At 41.8% G+C, this 21,446-nt stretch overlaps 1 protein-coding gene across 1 annotated transcript in view; it reads left to right on the top strand.

The window, feature by feature from the left end:
* LOC122808531 (adhesion G-protein coupled receptor G1-like) overlaps positions 1–21,446 on the top strand; it is a 953,755-nt gene that overhangs the window by 620,120 nt on the left and 312,189 nt on the right. The window lies entirely within an intron of this gene.

Below are 21,446 nucleotides of genomic sequence, written 5' to 3'. Positions count from 1 at the left end.
AGATGCTAAGGATGAAGCCGCCAGGTAACAGGAAAAGAGGAATGCCTAAGATGAGGTTTATGGCTGTGGTGAGAGAGGACATGCAGGTGGATAGTGTGATAGCGCAAGATGCAGAGGGCAGGAAGAAATTATGTACTGTGGCGACCCATAATGGGAGCATCCGAAAGGAGAAGAAGAAGAAGATGTTGTAGCTCAACCCTTGTGGACTTTGAACACCATTACCGTGTGTCATTCCACAAGTATATAACCTGTATAGAGGCTGCATCTGGACAGAGAGTTTAGGTGAGTGGTGACTTCATATGTCAGCTTGTGTATGACACAGCCAGGGACACTGTCCTGTTCCATTGCCACTGTGGTGTGTACTTTGTTAAAGAGATGTTTTAACTAGAGTGTCTGTGAATCATCAGGTTTTACATTCTTCAGGTCTGGAAATGTGGCCCTTGTTTAATGACAGGGTGGTGAAACCCGCATTCAAACTGTCTGACAAGGAATTGGTAATGTCAGTCAGATAAGTGTACTTTGTGACCATTTACATTAACTGTGACCCAATCTGAGATTTCCCCTGTAGATTATGAGCAACACTTTAGAAAGCTTTAGTGTTGTCTTTGGAATCCTTGCCATTTTGTATTTTGAAGCTTGCCTTGTATGTTTATTGAGGGATTGTATTTTCCCAATGATACTGACCAGAGAGGTTATCCCTTCTTGGTATGTAACTCTTTTTTGGTACAACTTCACACCTTCTATTATATATTTAGTTTATGGCAGGGGCCCATGAGACTAATGCACTTTTACTGTATAAGTGAGAATTTCTTGTGTTTGTGATAGCACGGTCCATGCAACCCTGTAGGTGAACAGTGTGCATTAATAAAGGATTATGCAGCTGGGACAGTGTTAACCTTAGTAATGCAAACCAATGACAGCAACAATAGCATCACCCACAGCACAGTGTCAACCCATGTCATGTGTACTCAAGTTCCAAACTGTGTGTAGTACAATGCATACTGGCCACCAATAGAAGGTATGGAGTGTTAACTCTGGCCAATACAGGGCATGTCACCCTGCCCATGTGTCCAATATGCACGTACATGCAGACAGTGCACATCCACTATGTTCACAAATGTACACCTGAAAACCTGTGCTGCACACACCCCACACTTACTGTCCACTGTATAACACATGCTGACACAACTACACACATTAGCCAAGTGGCACATGGGCAAACAAAACACAATTGGAATAAACACTGGTGGAAACAATACAGCATTGCTAATTACAGCTTTAATGCACCATGCCTGCTCAGCTACACCTTCAAGGATATCATTACACTTTACTGCTGACAACATGCTACACATTCAACCATTGCTAAACTTTATTAAAGTCACCCTGTACATCAGCACCATGTTAGCCTGTTCCTGCATCAATGTTACAGATGACAGGGGGTGACACAGGTTTCATCATATGCACAGGGTATGTTGTTGGTTTGCCAGAGGCCTACACTGAGCCATACAATTGACATGTGTGTGTGAGTGTGTGTGTGAGGGCCATGAGTACTGTTATGGGCCAGTGTTGATGTAATGTGTGCAGGTATGTGTTTGCCCTAGGTTTCTGGTTTATGTGTGTGTCTGCATGCACACAGTTCCACCATGTGGCTGCCATATACTTGGATTTGTGAGACAGCTACAGACTGTACCTGGCAGGCTTTACAGATCACCGTCTCTGGCCATGGATACGGAACCTGTGCCTGGCAGGGGTGCTACAGATAGTATCAGGTACTAATCCAGACTCGGTACTATCCAAAGAGATTGACATATATCCACTGGATCTAGGTCCCTGCTGGGACTGGCCAGAGCCACGGCCACGTGGTCTTCTAGGACCATCTATGGACAGCCCCCCCCAACATTGCTGGGGCTGGTACTGGCACTACAGGAGAGGCTGTGACTTGCTGGACGTTCACGGTGACTTTCAGCTGCTGATGTTGCTGGCAAGCGTCCACGTCAATGTCTCAACCATCCCACACTGTCCTGACACATGGACATGACATTGTGGAGAACATCCAATGTCGCACCCACACATCTATCAATGACCTCGTTGTAATTACATATGACACCTGCTATTTCATGGATACTGACATTTACAGAGGTGTTATGAGCCCTCTTTGCCCTTAGTCCCTGTCTGGTGTACGGCTCCATTCATGTCTGTGCCTCCATGACAGCCTGGAACATGCATGTGGTAGAAAGAGGTGTGGCACATCTGCCAGGGGCATGATGACCAGCAGTGCTCTGATGAGAACCACTGGGCATCTGCCTATGTGGTACCATTCCAGACATCTGGCTATGGCTGCTGTGTCCTGATACATGTGCCATAGATACCACACTGTCCTGGCCAGTGCCAACCATACACTGTCCCTCAGCTAAGGGCAATGGTGATAATGGATGTACAGGCAGTATGACTGTGTGCATGGATGGGGCGGAGACTTGTGTACTGTCAATTGGTGGCCCAACAACAGACCTGACAAACCTGCCTGTGCCTCAATGCACCTATCCTCATGATCACTGTCTGTCTCAGTGACATCAGGTTCCCTGCTGTACTGAACCAGTCCCACCTCGGCACCTGTGAGAGGAAAACAGGAATCACACTTTAAGACCTGAACATGATGTCAGACCACATGCTTACACGCATACATGCACACATGCGCACATGCACACATGCACGCATGCACACATGCACACACACACACACAAATACACTCCTCCCTAAAGCAGACACACACACCAGCAATCTCAGAACATACACAATAGAAGGTGATGGTGGGGTACAGTATCACAAGCAAAACAGTCATATCACACATGTCAGCATGCAGGACATGTGTTGCTCAACAGCATGCAGTGCAAGTGTAGACAGTCCTTGTTACTAACAGTATACATGGCTTTGATGCATGTGTTTCGTTATTAGGTGATGGGCCTCCCCCTGGAATGCAATGCATACATGTACACAACATTGCTGTGCAGGTATTCAAAACTCTGTAATGTACTGTGCACCATAACAAACAGGTGTACATACCATTGCTGGATGTGTATCTGTGTGTCAGATAGGTTTCCAATGCTGATTACAGCCCCTGTGTCTTTTGCAAATAATTGTAGACACATTTTTAGCACATGCATGATGAGTATTCACGCAACATCATCAGTGGTGTGTGGATAATTGATGGAATACCATTCGGCCACATTCCCAATGTACGGTACTTATGGTGAATGTAGATCATATTGTGGACATGCCAGTGTCATCCATGACATGGCATGCTAAAACACAACTGCATATTTAAACACTACACATACCCAATGTGTGTCATATGACCTAGCCACTCAATAGCATCACAAGACATATATGTGTCAGTTGTGCTAATGCTGATTGGTATTCATATTGTTTAGAGGTGCATATGTGTGCACACATGCAACATTAAGGTGTATAGCAAGGTGTATAGCAATGAAAGCTATGTGGTTACAATAACTGGATGGGGTATAGTACCATAGGCCATCAACATGAAGCATCATGTTCAAGGCTACAAATATTTCCCAAACCAGCACTACTCATGCTGTACTGGAACTGTACTACCTTGGCTACATTCACCATTTCACAACCAGTTTTTACTTGAGTTTGTAAGGAGGCCAATAAGGAGGATTCCCTGACATGAATGTGTAGTGTGTTGCCGAGTGTTTAAATGCCCCATGATAGGCCTCTACCCCTCAGGTATATTATGTGTAATGTGTGGATGAGATTTTGGATACTGGAGTGTGTCTTTACAGAGGGTTTGGGAATCCTTTATGTGTAGCATGTCAAAATGCTCTGTGTATGATGTATGACATAGATGTGTATGTTATGCGCATGTTGAGTATCAACTGTGCCTATCCAATGGTCACTACAGTCTAGCCACATTTGTTTGAGATGGTCTGGGTATTGCATGTGTTTGAGGCAGCTAATCACATTAGTGAGATGTGCATGGTCTTACACCAAACATGCACAACATGCATTATGGGTACCTACCATGTGTACATGGCCTACACCTTAATTTCCCAAATACAACACTGTCCTTCACGCCTCCAGCTTTCATCCTACGCATATTGCCAAAAACATACCTAAATCACAATTTATTCGCTCCAGAAGGATTTGTTCTCAGCCAGAGAATTTTGAAAAAGATAGATTGGATCTCATCAATAGAGTCTGTGATAGAGGTCCACACATAAACACACACAGACATACTCGGAGGCACTGATCAAAAATCTACCAAAACTACAGAGGCCTCCAAAGCAGACACCCAAGCAACTGCCACCTCAAGACATAAGACATGCAACACATAGTTCTCAAAGTCAGTGTGCTAAACAGTCACAGCCCTTAAGGCCAAACACAATACCAGACACACTTGTTATAGGTGACTCCATAGTCAGACACACTGATGTCCCACTCACTAGACTGAACAAGGAAAAGATCACAGTAAGGTGCCTGTTGGGCGCTAGAATCCGCCACATAACACAAGCACTCAGGTCACTCCACAGCAAGTACAAGTATGACTCAGTCATTGTCCATGCCGGTGTGAATGACCTGAGACGTACCTCCTTGGACTACATGAAAAGAGACATAGAGGAGCTCTCAGATTATGTAGCCCAGGCCGGTATGACCCTGACCCTGAGCAGTATCCTACCCTCACCAAGAATGATGCCACAATACAGAGACAAAATGATCAGCTTTAATAATTGGCTTAATTACTGGTGTCATTCTAAGGGGATCCAATGTCTGTCTGCCTGGGATGACATGCTTGACAAGCTACACTGCTTCGCAAGGGATGGCTTGCACCTGTCACCCCTGGGCTTCCGGATATTGGCAAAGGCTCTTGCCACCCCCATAGTGCCTTTTTTAGGCAAGGCTCAAATGATAAACCTACCACCCTAGAAAACAAAAATGTAAAAAAACTAAGGGTTATACTGCTCAATGCCAGAAGTCTAAACCTCAAGATGCACGACCTCGAAGCCCTCCTCAGTATGGAGAACATCGATGTCTGTGCTGTGACTGAAACCTGGTTCAAGGCTCCTGAGAGCACCCCAGCACTATCAGGTTATACCTCATATCATGCGTTCCGGCCCCAAAATCCGGACCGAACCACAAAAGGAGGGGGAGTATCCATATTCATAAAGGATACCCACACCTCCAGGTTAGTGGCAATGCACAAAGCATTGGAGACCATCCAGGTGCAATTAACCATAAGTAAAACTGCCCTACAGTTTGTAGCATGCTACAGACCACCCTCTCAAACTCAGGAAACCCACACAGCCTTCCAGAAGACACTGGAGAGTATGAATGTCTCTCCAAACACCATCATATTGGGTGACTTCAACTACCCAAACATAGACTGGGAACATTACTCAAGCCCCAACACCCTAGCCCAAAGGTTCCTGGAGTTCATAAACTCAAATGCCATGGAACAACTAGTCACCATTCCCACAAGAGGAGAAAATATACTAGACCTGATCATCACAAACATGGGGACAAAATGCTTCACACTGGAAGTATATCCCTCATTGGTGAGATCAGACCATAAATTAATCTCACTGGAGATCCACATCCCGCCCCCAACCCCAGCAAAAAAGACCACAGTGAAGAACTTCTCAAAAGCAAACTTCACACTTCTTAAGACTGGAGTGGTATCCTTCAAGGCCCCCGAGCCAGTGGAAACCACAACCCACGCTGCTGAAACCCTTACAAATGCCTTCTACGAGTACCTCCAGGAATGTATGGATCAAGCAATCCCTAATAAAATCAAGACCCTTTCCACCAAAGGCAGGCACCCAGTCTGGTGGACCCCAGCCATAAACAAACTCTACAACAAGAGTAGAAAGCTACTACATGACAGAGCAAAATCCCTAAAAGGGAAGGCATCTCTGATCAATACTAGCAAAAAACTACGATCACTCATAAAATCATCCAAGGCCAACTTTGAGAGAAAAATCGCTAAAGACACAAAAGACAATCATAAGGCCTTCTTTAGCTATGTTAGAAACCTGTGTGGAAACTCCCAGATATGCTCAGAATTAGTCCAAAATGATACAAAAATCACTGAACCCACAGACATTGCCAACATACTGGCAGACAGGTTCAGTGCAAATTTCTCCCCTCCCTCCCCCCCAAAAGGAGAAATATCTATCCCACCAGAGTCTAGCATCCCAAACATCTCAGATGCCCAGGTGAGAGCTGCTCTCTCTAAAGCAAAAAACACAGCATCAATGGGACCAGACGGTGTCCCCGGCTGTTTGTAACACGAACTCAATGAGGAACTAAACCCACACATAAGGCTGCTGTTTAATCTTAGCCTTACTACAGGATACATACACAAAGAATGGCGTATGGCAACTGTGGTCCCACTCCACAAAGGCGGTGCTTCTACGGACCCTGGAAATTACCGCCCCATAAGCTTGACGAGCCTTGTCTGCAAAGCTATGGAGAGGATCATAATGGAACTCATAAATAAAGACATTGGGGACATACAGACACTGGATCCTACCCAATTTGGCTTTGTCAAGGGCAGATCCTGCCTCTTGAACTTGGTCGACTTTTTCGAAACAGTCACTAAGGCCATTGATGAGGGTAAGGCAGTTCACACAGCCTACCTTGACCCAGCAAAAGCGTTCGACACAATACCCCACTCAGGCATCATAGAAAAGCTCACCAGCTTAGATGTAAACCCATATGTCACAAGATGGGTTGCAAACTGGCTCAAGGACAGAACCCACAGAGTTAGAGTTGCTGGTGCCATGTCAGACTCTAAGCCGGTCATGAGCAGTGTCCCACAGGGCTCAGTCCTGGGCCCCCTCTTGTTCGGCATTTATTTTTCTGAAGTGCAGGCAAACATAGGGGGATTGTGGCTGACAAAATTTGCAGATGACTGCAAACTGGGCGCCATAATTGACACTCCATCAGACACAGACATCCTCCAGAGAGGTCTCATAGAAATAGATTACTGGTGCCAGAGCCATGGCCTTAAGCTAAATGCCAAAAAATGTATAGTCATACCCTTTGGGAAAAACAAGGTAACCCCTAATTACCACATAGGTGGTAATCCATTAAACACGGAAGAAGTTATCAGGGACCTGGGGACCTAAGTTGACAGTAACCTCTCTTTTGACACTCACGTTGCCAAAGTGGTTAGGAAGACCTTCTACATTGCCCACCTGATCATGAAGGGATTCACATCCAGATCAGGAGAGGTCATTGTACCCCTGTACTCTTCACTTATCAGACCAATGATTGAGTACAATGTCCCATTCGGAATGTATCTTACCCGACACCTGCAGCAATTGGAAAGACACCAAAAGTTCCTCACCAAAAGGATAAAGGGGCTCAAACATATGTCATACGCTGCCCGACTGAAGAAACTCCAGCTCTATTCAATCGCATACCATCTGCTCAGAGGTGATCTGTGCCTGACATACAAGGCCATGTCCAACCCGGAATTAATGGACATGCTCCACCTCAAAAAATCCAAATCCACCAGAGCCACGAGAGCAAGAGACTTAAACCTCAACACGGATATAAATAGGACATGCTGGAGGGACAGATTCATCACCCAGAGACTCCCTACACTATGGAACAGAATCCCAGTCCATGTGAGGCAGAGCCCCTCACTGACTCTGTTCAAGAGAAATCTTGACGAGTGGATGGGAGATCGTAGGTTTACCCCGGGAATCATCTCTGTGTCACTGCTGGACAGAGGCACAGCAAACTAATGGGTATAGTATTCTCATCCTAAGGGGTGGTGAAAGTCACACACACTCTGGCTAGGCTTATAAATGCCCTAGGGCAGATAGCCTAGTATGAACCTATGAACCTATGAACCTATGAACCTATGGGACATGTCATCAAAGCAAGCAATTGGGTCAATACACGCCCCAGGGAAGAGTTTTTGAAATATAAAAATAAGGACAATAGTGTCACACAGCCAATCAGGTTTGTGACTACCTATGCCAGGAATACTAATGTTTTAATGCATAGCATAAATACCAATTGGAATATTCTGTCTAATATTCCTGAGTTATCTGGGGTATTATCTGATAAATGCTTATTCTCATTTCGAAAAGGGAGAAATTTGGCTTCACATTTTAATCATTATAAGCACACACATCATACTGATAATACATCTTTTGTTCAAACAACATTAACCGGGGAACGAGTGGTGGGATGTTTTCCATGTGGACATTGCAGTAATTGTGACAAGATTACAAAGACAAAAGAGTTTACTAGCAGCAATTGTCTGAGGGTTTATGAAATATCATTTTTTGCAAACTGTAGTAGTGAATGGCTTGTTTACCTTGTAACATGTAGTTGTAGCGCTTTTTATGTTGGCCAGACCTCTAGGCCTTTAAGATTACGCATTTCGGAACATATGAGCAACATTAGAACTAAAAAATCAAATAATGCTTTGTTCAAACATTGTCTGAAACATCCCACTGCCAAACTTTCTTTTACAGTTATTGATATTATAAGGGACAACAGATTTAATAAGACAGAATGGCACTCTTTGCTTGATACCAAAGAAAAGAAATGGATTACTATATTAGGAGCATTATTTACACCTGGACTTAATGAGCAATTATAATTGCACCAATAGGATGTAGTTCAGTTACTATATAAATGCATCATTTTTGATTATTTTTTCATCACTGAAGAAGGCTGTGCTATTTTTTGCCAGCAGAAACCGGTCTGATTTATATGATGTTATTCTTTTTGTAATAAATTATTTATTGTATCCTATTTATCTGCTGGCATTTATTTGTCTTGTGGATTTATATTTTGTTGCCGTGCAGTTTTCCTACATGCAGGAGAGTCTTTCTGATTGGCTACACCTTAACTATGACATACACTTTTTATTTACGCACTCACCAGTGTCTGTCCGCTGCCTTGATGTCACCCCAGAGGACCTAGATAGAGATGAGACAGTTTGTCAGTGGCCACAACTGTGGCATTGCTACTGTGTGTTTGCAGTCTTACAGTACAACAACAGTTTACATTCACAGGGCTACAGATTATGTTCCAAATGATCAGTATTGCACAACAACTGGCTCCACATCTTTTAACGACACAGTCCACATCTCACATATGCATGATCTACCAATACAGATAACAGTAGTCTACAGATATGCTATGTTACCTGCATTCTCCATGTGTGCTTGCTGGGTGGCTCCAACCTCCATCATGTTGTATGTCTGCTGCTGTTGTTGTTGGGCAGGTGCCACCAGGCTCAGGAGCAGTCTGGTGAGGGGGGTGGATATTAACACCACCTCCTGTTGCAATCTGTTGTCTCCGCACATCAGCAGCACACTGACGGACATGTCTGAGAAGATCACTGCAGTGGTGGCGTGCCTGCTCATATGTCCAGTTATGCGGGACTACTTCATTTACCCTGTAGACAACATCTTGCCACATTGCAGTACGCTTCTGCTGGTACTGGCTGGTCCGTGAGAACATGAGACTGTAGTGCTGAATCATACTGGTAGTAATTATGTCATCTTCAGCACTACTGTAACTGGGGTTCCTGTGATGTGCCATGATCCCTGGAAGACATAAATACAAAAATATGTCTTAGCAAGTCATATGGCACATTTAACATTATACAGTACAGATATCACTGAACTGCTATATATAGCAACCTATTAGCTAACTGAGAGTGAAACACTTTAACTGCCACTTATCACTGCTCACCCCACAACTGCTTGGAAGTGCCTGACTCACTCTCAATCTAATGAACCATGTTCTGCACAGCAACAAAATAAAATCACTATATAAGACTATACAAGAGTACCTGGCACACTGTATGCAACTCGATGCACCACCTAGCCACAGCAGATATACATCAAGCTGATGTGTAAAGAAATATATCATCCATCACAATGAGTGTAAGGTCCAGTAAATGTATTACTATTATACTACACAACTTGTTAATGGCAAACCCGTGTCCACAATATGTGCACAATTGGGAATATAGGTTGCATACTGCTGTAGTACACTATGATTGTTGCTAGATACGCAGTTATATGTGTTTTACCACACATATGTCAAAGGACATGTTACAGACATACCCACACACAGACCAGACATAATTACAGGACACAAAGGTATGACAACCCAGATAAGCTTTCAGTGTGTACTATACAGTACTGTGTGTCAGTACTTACACAACCTTAATCTTGAGAAATGTAATCTGTGATGAATACATGGACCACACAAAACAGTGGATGCAAGCAATGTGGACATACACCATACTTTGCTGTGCAGACCCAGAGCTTCAAGTAGCCTCTGAGAGAGGGGTGAGGACAACAATTAAATTACATTTTATGTGTCCAGTGGACATGTGTGCAAAATGGGCAACTATGTATGGGGCGTAATTTTTTTTTTTGGGAGCAGATTGCTCTTTTCTTTTTTCAGGTGAGAGTGGAATGTGGGGTAGTAGAAGTAGGTATATTTGGGGAGGTAGGTTGGGGAGGTAAACAGACAAGACAAACAAGATGCATACAGGGGGGGTATATGACACATGTGGTGGGTGAACACCTTTGGCGGGGAGGGATGTTTGGAAATCGCAAGCCCATGAGCCCACAGATGGAAACAGTAGGACTGAGGTCCCTACCCATGGGCAGTCACCACTGCACCTTCACAGCCCAGAGGGTGGCTGTGCTGGGGGCTGTGTAGGAGGGGCAGGCTGACCCAGGAGTTGTGCCACTCATGCCTCAAGCTGGCATAGAGGTTCTGCAACAGAACGTTCAATCTCTCTACGCACCACAGCCCGGACCATTTGAAGGGTGATAGCTGGCCCTCCTCTGCCCATGCTTGCATGGGGGGGGGGCTAAGCCCCATCCCCCTGCAGTGCTTCCAACATGAAAGTGGCAAAGGGCCCACAGAGGAGGAGGTCCCAGGCTGGGCACCGGACCTGCTGGTGCCAGGTGCCATGGCCAGCTGAGGTGGGACAGGTGGGTCCGCTGGGACTGACCTTCCCATACGAACTATGTTTTGGATGGTTTAATAAAGATATGGGTTAGTAACAGTCAATGGCATTCCCAATTAGTTATAACAGCATGCAGAAGTTTTCCCATTAACTCAACACACCAGATTTTCAACAATTGAAAAGCAAGCATAACACGTGCATATATAGAACAATAGTGGACATTACAACAGCATGCAGATTGAATTGATGGCAAAAGGCCACCAATATTGTGGTATTTTAACAGGGCACATGCATAGAAATAAATGCAAATATTTATAAACCAATAGGACATATGTCCCAACAAATGTTTTGAGATTAGACATACCGATTGAGGTGTGGAATTGCATTTTTTTATGCACATACAGTAGGGTGGAAAAGGACAGCTCAATTAACAACTTATATATCCTTCTAGTTTTCACTACATTCCTATTAACTGCAGTTATATGTCCCTTACATGTAAGTCACAAGCAAATACGGGCAGCTATATCGGAAATAAAACAAAAAAATAATAAATTTCTTTTAATTTTTAAATTTGTACGAGGTTTAACATATATGAGTGTAGTGTTACAATGTACACATGTGAGTGGACTCGTTCATGTAACTCGACATTTCTTGGGTTTTGTCAGTGCAGGGGCATGGATTTTTGGACTTCTCGGCAGTCTGACACACCTCCTACACTCGTCCATGCTCCGTGTAAATTTTAGAGTTGAGGCAGCGCGCCCTCATTAATATGCATGGCACGCTGCCATCATACTCTTAAACTAGCATTTCCGTGTAAGACTAATCTAGTCTTACATGGAATATTAGTAAATCCTGGGAATGGTATAGTCAAGAGATTAAATATTATTCTTAAATACTCTTACATGCAACTGTAAAGAAATAGCATCAAATTATAAAAACATTTTAGACTATTCAAACAGTAATAGATAAAAGCAATGAGTTATTTTTTTCTATGAAATAATCTATGGTTAATGTGCAAATTACTAGCATAGAGAATAAAAAAAGTAATTGATGCCTTTTTAAAATAAGAATAAAATGGTTATTTTAGCAAAAATACTATACATTACATAGACCATAACAGATTCACTAAGTGTACATGATCTGTGTTCAAGAACATTCTTATCATATTTTTGTATTTTCTAGTCCTCCAGAAAGATTATACTAAATGTGCATGCAGTCTACACTTGTGGTAACCTTTATTAATCCCCTCAGTATTTAAAGCTGCAAGAAAATCAGTAGGAAAAATAAAATTAAGAGGAAGAAGGTGTGAGTTATGCTGGTGTTGTCTGTTCATACAGGTGTAAGCATTAATGAATCCCAGAGCACATTATAATTACTTCTAAAGAACACAATAAACAATTTAACATTTGCTTAAAATTCTTTTAGCATGCCAACAAACCAAGAATAACTTTGTGAATGGCCCAAATTCAGAACGGTTACCACAAGGTGTGCATCTCATGGTAATGTTTCTTGAAGTCAGAAACAGCCCTACAACAGAGCTTCAGCACCCTGGTGGGTTGGCTCTGCTAATGAGGTATTTTGAGGGAGAAGTATATGCTAATGAGCCATGCACTTTTCCCAGAATTGCCTTCAGTTAGGTATTTGTGTGCATGTGTGTGTGTGTGTGTGTGTGTGTGTGTGTGTGTGTGTGTGTGCGTGTGTGTGTGTGTGTGTGTGTGTGTGTGTGTGTATGTGTGTGTGCACATGTACCTGAGGGGCTTCATGTATGAGTATATGTGCGAGCTTGTGTCAGGCTGGGAGGTTGTAGTAGGAAAGGGAGTATGTTAGGTGTGTGGGGGAATGGGTGAGTGTGTCTGTGGTTATGATTGAATGGGGACGGGGCTATCTGTGTGCATGTGTGTGAATGAGTGTGTGTGTACAAAATGTGTGTGTGTGTGTGTGTGTGTGTGTGTGTGTGTGTGTGTGTGTGTGTGTGTGTGTGTGTGTGTGGGAGTGTGTATTGGTGGGTAGTTTGGGATGGCTGGAACACTTCCACACACTCCTAGACTAACAAGCAAAGTTTACAGCATTGTGTTGGGGGAACAATAGCCACCTGGGATAACATCAGACTATCATGCTGTAATGGCACTTAGGGACAGGGGAATCAATGGACATCAGGAAATTCCTCTGTCACCTTGTGCCTTAATGGCATTTAAAATCTAATGGTGATTTGGGAAACCAGTGACATCAATGAATACCTCTGTTATCTTGTGACTTAAAAAAAGCAAGTAAATACCCATTTGTTAACTAGTTAGGCCTAGCAGACACACAGTTCCTTTGCAGGGGTAACCTGGGAGTAATGTCTGGTTAAGTGACTTGCTTAATATCATATAGTAGGCAAATGAGGGCTGAGTGAATCAAACTCTGTACCATAGGAACTACATCTTACAGCCTTAACCCTCTAAACTAGCTGCTAGAGAGCTGGCACTTAAATGTAACAGTGGTTGGGGAGCCACTAGACACCAGGGATAACTCTGAAGACATGGGATTAGGAACACTAACCACCAGGGATTACACTTGCAACTCATGTCTTAACAGCACATGCATATGTGGTCTGAGACAACAGGAATAATGTATATAATGCGTCTTAAAGACACCAATAAAAAAATGTAGAGAAGGGAACCAGCAGACACCAGGCATACTATAAGTCGAGTGTCTTAAAGACAATAAAAAGGATTGGAGTGCTGTATCCTCCCACTTCCCACAGAGAATATTTGTCCGCTGCATCATCACTAGACACTAAGGATATAATGTAAAAAAATAAACTACAGTGTGCAAATAGAAAAACAACAGTATTAACCTTCTCTAAAAAAAAGTCAGTGCATCAAAGTTGTTTTTTTTAACAAACAATGAGGATCTTGAGCATTATTCAATACCTGCAACAGTTTGTGTGTTACAAAGGAGAGAGAGATAAGGAACATAAGGTATACCTCTTAGCCTTGTAGAGCAAAGAAACTAAACAAAACCAAAATTAATGGTGGGACAAAGAGGGATGGATTTTAAGTATTCCATTTACAAACTTAGAAATTTGCTAGTGTGCATTTACTGAAGGATATGAAATGTAAAGCTCTAATGTCTGTCATTCATGACTGACTGTAATCATCCATGATTTTCCAGGACAGGAAAAAGGAGACATTGGTGTCATTTTGACAACACGGGGATGGATATGGTGTGTGTGTGTGTGTGTGTGTGTGTGTGTGTGTGTGTGTGTGTGTGTGTGTGTGTGTGTGTGTGTGTGTGTGTGTGTGCATATGCTTGCATGTGTGTGTGTGTCTGTAGGCTTGAGTGTGTGTTCTATGTGTGGGGGATTGTCTGTGCTAACTTGATGCATCAGCCAATGTGGTTGACTATGACAGGTGGGTAGCAGCAATTTGGAGACTTGCAAGTTAGCCTATAGTGAGCTCTTTCCTCATTGTGGCTAATGTGCCTCTGAATATGATAGTATTGCTTTGCAAAAATGGTGGCTTTTCACAACAACCCTTAATGCAAGCACTGCAATTTTTTCGAAATCCATGAGCATGCAAGCCAAGGGAAAGATGGTGGAAAAGGATTTCCTTCCCTAGAAACTTATGCTCTAGCTTTAGTTACTAAAACAGTATCTTTATGGTTAAATTTTGATTATGCAGCCAGTTGGAAAAACCTGCATGAAACCATTTGCATATCTGAAGAAAAAAAATCATTATATAACATATACAAAATTTTGAATAATAATATGAAGTGACTGTTAATAAATATGTACTTTAAAGCACCTATAATAAACAGATTCTAATAAAATAAACAACATATTAAAACATTTAGAAAATATACATATAAATATCCAGACAGCACAGTGGTGCAGAGGTTAGCATTGCTGCTTCACAGCAAGAGGTTCTCTGGTTCAATTCTTGACTGGATTGCTGTAGATCAGAGTGCAAGTGATGTGCACTGTATCTTTAAGAAGCACGTCAAGACTGTACGTGCACATATAAAATCCCCGACACATGTACTCCATAGGACCATTGTGTAAGAGCAGTCACAGTGATAGCATGCATGAATACAGTTGGTAGTTTGCATATAAATTAAAACCAGTAACCTTAAATAATAATGTGTTTGTACAAAATAAAGCTGCTTGAGCAAAACCCACAAATACTCTTCTACTGTATCCAGAATGGGAGAGCGACATGATATCAGACCAGGATCAGAGAGAATAGAAGCAGGAGCCATGAGGTGCAAAGATGACAGTGAAGGTAAAAATAAAAGAAACAAGCTCAAAAAGAGCCAGAAACGAATCAAAGGTAATAAGAAGTAAAACAAATTGTTTACTTGATAGAAAAGACAAAAAGGGGCATTACAAGGGCACAAACCACACTATTAAGCAAGCGGGAGATAGGAAGTTTGTTAACTAAAACAAAATGTTTAAAACAACTAAAACAAAATGTTTAAAACAAACGTATTTGATGGAATGATTAACAGTAAAGCTTAAATGAGCATGTTTAAAGATAAAACGAGCATGTAGAGAGCAAAACAAGTGTATTTCAAGCAAAACTGGGCATGTTTAGAGTAAAGCAAGTACAAGAAAAGTACATTGGGCATGAAAAGGGCTTAAACAAGCAAAACAAATATGTTTGTTTGTCTTTTCGGCTTTTCCTGGTTAGGGGTTGCCACAGCAGAACTCCGGTCCGCTAATGATTGGTAGTAGATTTTTATGGTGCCGAGTTGCCAGCCCAACACCCAACCTTCAGTGAAGGTACACCCATTCACGCATGTCTCTCGGAGGCCACTCGACCGTGGGGAGGAAATGCAGACTCCACACAGAAGGCACAAAACAAATACAATAAGGGCAAAAAAGGGCACACTAAGCAGAAATAAAGCAAGCTGACTGCATGTGTTTTGGCAAAGTGCTATATTTTGGCATAATTATGACTTTGTATTGTATTAAGGGCATAACTAAAGTTATTCAGAGTATCTCAAAGTGTGTGAAAGTGCTTACAGTGTGTGCTTATTAAAGTGCATTTATTTTGAAAAGTTTATTGTGTACAAAGTACAACTATTTCATTAAATACAGTCAAAGTATAGCCATTTTGAAAAATTTCTTGTGCTGGGTGGTGTGTCTATTCGTAAAATGCCGCAATTACAGAGTGTTTCTTGCACTGTTGAGAATTGCTTAATAAGGTACTAACATTTTGGGGACATTTCAGTGTGCTGTATGCAGTTACTCGCAAAGTGCAATTACTTTGAAAAGTTATTGAGTTTAAGGAAAGAGATGTCTGATTTATTCGCATTGTGCAGTTATTTAATACATTTCTTACACTGATAAAAGGTGATTTCTTGCAAAAAACAGTATTACAAAAGCATTACAATGCCCGAGAGTTATTCATTCACATTGTAAAGTTGTTTGAGATGTTTCTTAAAATGATGATAAATGTCTCTGGCAAAATGATGATAAATGACTTTAGCATTTAGCCTTTCAAAGTGATATTAGAAGAGTATAAAAGTGCCCGAGAAGTTTATTTTGCAAAGTCCAGTTATTCAGTGGTACTACGAGTTGGTCTATTAGCATTATTTTAAAAAGCCCAAAAGGTATAAATTCAGAAGTACAAAGACATTAGACAAAGTTACAAATACTGGCATAAGTTTCTGGCATATGTGCATGTGTGTATGCTTGTGTTTATTTGCAAAACCCTTCACTGGTATGTGTTTATATGGCAGATGTATTTCGAAAGCCCCTACCACTTGTATTTGATCAGCATATTGCAGAAAATTGGAGAGTATTTGAGCAAGAATATGATATTTTTATACAAGCAGCTTATGAAGATAGAGATGCATGCAACAGGGCACTGATTTTGCTAAATCTAGCTGGGTCAGAGGGCAAAGAAAGAGAGCGTTTATTTGTGTATGCACCTGCAGTATATGAGGGAGAAGGTGAAAACCATCATATTGTTCTGCAAGCTGAATCAAGGGAAGACCCTGAGTCTTTGAAGTGCAAGTTCAGAGAAATGTGTAACCCCCAGACAAATATTACCTAGACAGGCATTTGTTTTACACGAGAGATCAGAAACCAGGGGAAGCATTTACAGTTTATATAACTGACCTGGGAAACAGCACTAAAACATGTCGGTTTGGTGGCTTAAAAGACGAGCTGATAAAGGACAGGCTTGAGTGTGGTATTAGCAGTGCTGCTGTGAGAAAGATTTTACTTCATGACAGTGATTTAATATTGAGCAAAACTACAGAAATTTGTCAACTCAAGCTGACAGAAAAACACACACGTATGCTTGCGAGTGACAAGAGCATGGTTTTAGTTGGATCTAGAGTGAATGTTCGACAGTATACAACATGTGCCAAACAGAAGTAGGCCCATGCATGTGGCAGCTAATCTTTATCTGCCACTGGCCAAATACATTTTCTTTGGATGTGGTATGGGTTGTGTTTCAATACTGTTTCAATGAATGTGAGTTTCAAGGGCAGAAAAGTTTTAATGCCAAGTCTATTTTCATTGTTAAACAGTATTGCTTTGTTTAGCAGGTATCTATTAATGTTTGCAGATTGTGCTGTAAAATGTAAAAAACTAAAATCCAAATAGTCATTGTAGAAGTAAAGCAGTATGCACACATAATCTAGTGTTTATGGTAAATGGGGTGAAATAGCCAGGTAATGGGCCCTTGGAATGGCTGCAGGGGGACTCTGGTGCTATATTTTGGTTCTGTTCTTCAGTTTGCATTTCAAAGTTGGTATCCAACAATTCCATTGGAGTGGGTGGGGTTTAATTATGCATGCAAATTTTACATTAATCAGCGTACAGATTTCTACCTATTTTTCATGGGCCTTGTCCAGATTTTTGATGTTTCCAGGTTGAGGTATGCTTTGGAGCACTGCCTAAAAAGGCACTATAGGGGTGGCAAAAGCCTTGGCCAGTATCCAGTAGCACAGGGGTGACAGATGCAGGCCATCTCTGGCAATGCATCGAGGTGTCTCAGTCATGGTATCCCAGGCAGACAGATACTGGATCCCCTTAGAATGACACCAGAAACTTAGCCAATTGTTGAAATCAATCATTTTCTGCTTGTAATGTGGTATAATTCTGGGTGATGGTAGGATGCTGCTCAGTGCTAATGTCATACCCACCTGGGTTAAATAATCTGAGAGCTGCTCCATGTTTCTTTTCATGTAGTCCAGGGAGGTACATCTCATGTCATTCACACCCACATGTACAATGACACAGTCATATTTGTACCTGTTGTTGAGTGACCTGAGTGCATGCGTTATGTGTCAGATCCTGGCACCTGACAGGCAGGTGACTGTTAGTTTCTCTTTATTCAACCTAGTTAGTGGGACAGCAGTGTTCCTCACTATCGAGTCCCCTATGTCTAGTGTGTTGGGCATACTGTTTTGCCTTAGGGGCTTTGGTTGAGTGACACACTGTTTAAAAGAGTCATGTGTCTCGTGATTAGTGTTGTACTATGGTGGTTGAGTGCATTTCTGCCTTGGAGGACTCTGCTGCTTGGTAGATTTTTATTGAGAGCCTCCGCGAAGATGAGTGTGTGGTTTGTGTTTTTCTGTGAAGGCAGTGCTGGTGTGTGCTCCAGAGGGCTATGTGTTCCATGTGGTGTGATGCAAGTGTTGACCTTCTCCTCTTGACCAGCTATTCCAGTCTTGGCTGGAGAATGCGTGGCTTCCAGTTTGGCTATACAAGTGCATCTCTCATAAGTCTGAGTGTTGGAAGGTAAGAGGAGAGTGTTGTCGGTGTACATGAGGCAATTGCTACATTGCTCAGGATGCCCAAGTTCACCAGAGTAATAGGATAAAGCACAGGGAACTGACCTTTAGATATGCCTGGCAGGGTGGGCATTGATAATAAGTACTAGATCTGTTTCTTTGTAGAACATTTAGTGCTGGTAGCATTTGTGTGCTACAATAATTGCTACAGGAAATCAAGTAAAGTGCTAGACTAATAAGCTAGTATAAGTGCAAGAGAGGAGAGAACTAGTAGATCTAAGGGAAAATGGAATAGCAGGCTCTTACACCGCTCAAAAGCTTTCAAACAGTCCTGGATACAGCAAGTCTGTGTCTGGACTAAACTAGTTACAGGAAAGTTGGAAAACAAGAGCAAACATGGGCTTTTAAACCGGAAAGTTGAGAGAGATGGAAAGACTGCCCAAACAGCCAATAAACTACAATTTATGGGCCAGGAACAACTCCTCTTGTGGTAGATAGGCTACCTACTGCTTACCACTCCCACTGATAAGCTAGAAGGCTTCCCTCTAGCACAGAAAGGCTTGAGGGGCTCAGAAGCTTACTATCTTGGACACAGCAAATCTGCATCTGGACTGGACTAGTTACAGAAAAGGGGTGAAACAAGCGCAAACACAGGCTTTTAAGCCAGAAAGTTGAAAGAGATGGAAGAAACTGCCCAAAAGGCCAATACACCACAAATCCAGGCCAGAAACCACTCCTCTTGTGGTAGATAGGCTAGCTAGTGCATACCACTACCACTGATAACCTAGAAGGCTTCCCTCCAACAAAGAAAGGCTTGGGGGGGTCAGGAGCTTACAAACAGTCCTGGATACAGCAAATCTGTATCTCGACTAGACTAGTTACAGGAAAGGGGGATGCAAGTGCAAATGCAGGCTTTTAAATCAGAAAGTTGAGAGAGATGGAAAAACTGCCCAAACAGCCAATGACTACAATTTCTGGGCCCAGAAACCACTCCTTGTGTGTTAATTAAGTTACCTAGTGCTTGCTACTCCCACTGATAAGCTAGAAGGCTTCCATCCAACACAGAAAGGCTTGGGGTACTCAGGAGCTTGCAAACAGTCCTGGATACAGCTAATCGGTATCTGGATTATAGTTACAGGAATGTGGGGAAACAAGTGCAAATGCGGGCTTTTAAATCAGAAAGTTAATGGAGATGGAAAAACTGCCCAGACAGCCAATAACTACAATTTTTGGGCCAGAAACCACTCCTTATGTGGTAGAGAAGTTACCTAGTACTTACCACTCCCACTGATAACCTAGAAGGCTTCCCTCCAGCACAGAAAGGCTTGGGGGCTCAGGAGCTTACAAATAGTCCTGGATACAGCAGATCTGTATCTGGGCTAGACTCATTACAGGAAAGGGGAGAAACAAGCTTAGAATTTTTTTTTTTTTTTTTTTTTAGTAAAGTGGAAAAGGAGAAAGCTGGAACAGAAGTCAATTCAAGGTTAAGAATCTAAGTGGGTTGGCCTTCACAAATGTTCTCTCTCTGTTAGGTAAAATGAACTAATGACACTAGAATGGGAGGAGTGTCCCAGATCAAATCTACAGTATGGGTGAGCAACTGCAAAGCCACCAAGTACAAGAACAAGACAACAATAGGGAGGGGGTGTGAAACTATTAAAGCTACTAGCTTTAGCCACTAAATGAAAGTTTTAAACAGATAAAGGAGCAAGGAGACTCTAGAGAATGCTTTTAACTGCAAACAAATCAGTTATATGATACCTGACTAGAACACAGAAACCTCAAAAAATAAAAAATGCACATAAAAGCACACTCACAAACAGAAAATACAACTCTCGGTATGAAAAAGCAGTTTACAGTTAAGTAATTCAGTAAACATGCAATTAGAGTAATGAAACAGTATCTAGCAATGAAAAATACAGTTAAACAGTATAAAACAGTACATAAATGCAGCGAAACAGTAAAAAAAGCTTTATAACAATGCAAAATATAGTAGATTGACTGTATAGCACAATTATAAACATTTCAAAAGTGCAATTCAATGAAATAAGTGTAAGAAATAACTTATCCTGCTCTTGGAATCTTAAGGAATTTCTGTTTAGTCTCAGTAATGAATCACAATCCACAGCCTGGTAAATACAAGCTAGTGCCATGTTTCCATTTTTATATACTTACTGACAGGTGTTTCATATACTGTTGTGTCCGATATCTAGTACAACAATGTAGAAGACATGTATATACCATCTGAAATTGAACTATATTCTCTAATTCCACTATAATTTGGTACATTTGGTATGAAAAGGACAAGATGGGACAATATTAAAAATAAGACACAGGTTTAATGATTGCCACTAGTGGTTTGGCAATTAAATATGCTAACATACTAAGAAAAGACAGACAAAGCTTTCTATATTTGTGACTAGGTTTATCTTGAATTTATTAAATAAGTCATTTTGAAAAACATGTTACAGAGGAGATCTGGATATCCTGTAACTTTAGATTTAAGACTTGTGTAAACATATTTTTATACAAGACCACAACTGACGTGGGAAAACAGTTCTAAAAAAAATAAAAAGGGAGATGAGTTGTAATGAAGAGATTGTTATGTGTTTCTCTGTTGGCAGTACACATCAGTGCTAAAGTTTTATTATTATTATGACAGTTGTTAGTTGATACTAGCACATTTGAGGGATGCAGACAAATAACTGCTGACTGGTTAGGTATGGTGAGC

This window comes from Protopterus annectens, chromosome 8.part0 (genome assembly GCF_019279795.1).
Source record: "Protopterus annectens isolate FY-2018-M chromosome 8.part0, PAN1.0, whole genome shotgun sequence".
NCBI lineage: Eukaryota > Metazoa > Chordata > Ceratodontiformes > Protopteridae > Protopterus > Protopterus annectens.
The sequence above is the reverse complement of the archived record's forward strand: the minus strand, read 5'-3'. Positions and strand labels throughout refer to the sequence as shown.